The following is a 3,177-nucleotide window of genomic DNA, read 5'->3' as shown; positions in this document are numbered from 1 at the left end:
CTCTTATTTCATAGTACCCTATGGGCCCTGTACTGTTAATAGCTGGTCAGTGGACACATCAACAAAGTGGAGTGTAGCAGATGATGTCAATTCACCAGCCAGTGCTTCACGCCCGATTTCGACCCTGATGATGATGTTAATTCACTCCACACAAACAGATACTCAAAAGAAACTGGCTGCTGATGCAAACCACTAATGAATCACAACCCGGATAACTGAAGGGGACGCCGCACACAACGCTACTGGTTATTAACTAGTCACTAGCCGTCAGTAATTCAAATTTTGGGGATGCTGGATGCAAATACCACCATTTATAACACTGAACATTTTGTATGCCATGCCTGAATCACATTCAATTTATTTATTTATTTATTTATTTATTTATTTATTTATTTTTCGTCTTCAGCTTAACCTGTAACTTACTTGAATATTATTTTCACATTATTTAAATTTTGCCAAGGATATAATGTCACTAAATAAAGTGAGAGTGGAAATATTTTGATAAAGTAATATGGAAAGGGGATACCATTGTCAGAACTTCTTAATGTTGGTGGGGGAGGAATATCAAGTCCATGATTTTGCATGCTATATTCTACAGTAGATTTACTGCATTGGCCTCCATCGCCCTTCTTTCCAGGAAAACCAGTTTTTACACTGAAGAGCAAAAGAATCTGGTACACCTGCCTAATATAGTGTAGGGCCCCCGTGAGCATGCAGAAGTTCCACAACCCAAAGTGGTATGGACTCACCTAATGTCTGAAGCAGTGCTGGAGGGAACTGACACCATGAATGTTGCAGGGCTATCCATAACTTCGTAAGAGTACAAGGGGGTGGAGATCTCTTCTGAATAGCACGTTGCAAGGTATCCCAGATATGATCCATAATGTTCATTTCTGGCAGGTTTGGTGGCCGGCAGAAGTGTTTAAACTCAGAAGAGTGTCCCTGGGACCACTTTGTGGCAATTCTGGACGTGTGGGATGACGTAATGTCCTGCTCGAATTGCCCAAATCTGTCGTAATGCACAATGGACATGAATGGATGTAGGTGATCAGACAGGATGCTTACATACATGTCAACTGTTAAGAGTCCTATCTAGATGTATCAGGGGTCCCATATCACCCCAGCTGCACATGTCCCACACCATTACAGTGTCTCCACCAGCTTGAACAATAATGAATAAATCATCGGCATTGGAACATGCCATAAACACTACGGAATTATATTATTTGTAACTGAAATTAGCAAAAAAACTGTTTGCAAATTTCTCAGTTCTGATATGTTTGCCATCCAATGTACCTATGAGATTTGGAAGGTTCCAGGACGATCCAAAATGCTTTACAACTGATTTCCACTTCTCGCTATTTGGCGTCTGGATGTATGCCCCATTTAATACTTGCCAAGTTACTCTTAATGTCTCTGTCACAAGTCCCCAACTTTTGACTCCCCTCTAACGTTACAAAGACCAACCCATGAAAATGTTGAGCCAGTTCCCAAGTTCTTGTAACATAAATAAATTGTATTACTTTTAAGAAAGTGAAATTGATTTATTAAGTTGGTTACACAATACCTACAATAAAGTTTCTAAATTAGGACTTTCTGTTTGTTTTAGTGGTCCACCTGCAGAGGTACGGTAGGTGGAAGAATTTGCGGCCGTTTTTGTGCGGAATGTGAAGCTGAGAACCTTTACGAAATACAGCGCTCTTGGAAGCAAGACTACGACGAAATTCTGGAAACAAATTGCAAACACTGTTTCTTGAATGCTATTGCTTACCAAAGGCTGAACGATGTGTTGTTGAGTTAGTTCCTTACGAAAACTGAAAAAAATTACCCAACGAAAACTTTCACGTAAGATTTTCGTTTTTTCACAGCACTGTTAGTCCAAACGAACACTGTAAACAAAACATTCTGGCAATGCCTGAGATACCTTTATTACACTCATAAACAATGTTGACACGCGGCGCGGTGACTACTGGGACCGACCGTAAAGGCATTTCCCATGTACATTCGCTCCCATCAGTCGCCGTGACAGTACTTATAGTAATTGTAGCAAAGCCCGCCCGGTTGGCCGAGCAGTCTAAAAACGGTATTCCAGAGCAGGAAGGAGTGCCTGGTCCCCGGCATGAATCCGCCCGGTGGACTTGTGTCGAGGTCCGGTGAGCCGACCAGTCTGTGGATGGTTTTTAGGCGGTTTTCCATCTGCTTCGGCAAATGCAGGCTGGTTCCCCGTATTCCGCCTCAGTTACACTATGTCAGCGATTGCTGCGCAAACAAGTTCTCCACGTACGCGTACACTACCATTACTCTACCACGCAATCATAGGGGTTACACTCGTCAGGTGTTTACAGTCGCTCCCATCAACTACCGTGCCGTGTGTCAGTAATTATAGTACCAACAAATCTGAAAACCACAGTAATGTAAAATTTCTGTAGTGACACCGAGTAGTTGTTTGTAAGAGCTCAACACGTTGTTCTTAAAGGGATGAATTCGACAGAAGTGAAAACATATTCAGCTGTAACTCACGGATGTCTTAATAGGTCTGCTAATGTTTGTCTCTCCTACAAGACATCAGGCGCATATTCTCTGGTGCTCTTGCAAGTATCTGCAATTCCATTTTCGCAAGGTGTAGGTGGTATCGGCCCAAACAAGTACTGATCATCATGTTTCATGCAATGTCTCGCGTCAAAGGAAAGTGACATTTCTTTCCCATTGCAAAAAAAAAAATAAAAAAATAAAAATAAATAATATTATTATTATTTTTTAAGTTGAATTTTACATGTCCATTCGACAGAGTAGTTATTTGCGATATTCGGTTTATCGGCATGTATTAACAGTGACAGGTACACACGTAGCATAATGGGTACCCCAGCATGGAAAGAGCAGCACTGTTGTATGACAGCAGCAGTCAGATGGGCTAGGTTGGCACGAGAGTCGCTTGGTGCTGGAGTACTTCGTGTTTTACTATCCGTGTATGAACGGCTGTGCCGAGATGGATACACTGATTCCCATCAGATCACCAAAGTTTAGCACCATCGGCCGTCTCAAATACTTGGATGGTTGACTGTCTGGGTATGCCACACGCTGTTGACAATTTTCCCTTTGCCTTTACAGCTGATGGGACAGGACTGGTGGCGTTAAGTCCCTGATCACCAGTCTTTGCGCCCATGTCCTGGAATCAGT

Source organism: Schistocerca cancellata, chromosome 5 (assembly GCF_023864275.1).
Source record: "Schistocerca cancellata isolate TAMUIC-IGC-003103 chromosome 5, iqSchCanc2.1, whole genome shotgun sequence".
Lineage (NCBI taxonomy): Eukaryota > Metazoa > Arthropoda > Insecta > Orthoptera > Acrididae > Schistocerca > Schistocerca cancellata.
Note: the sequence above shows the minus strand (reverse complement) of the source record.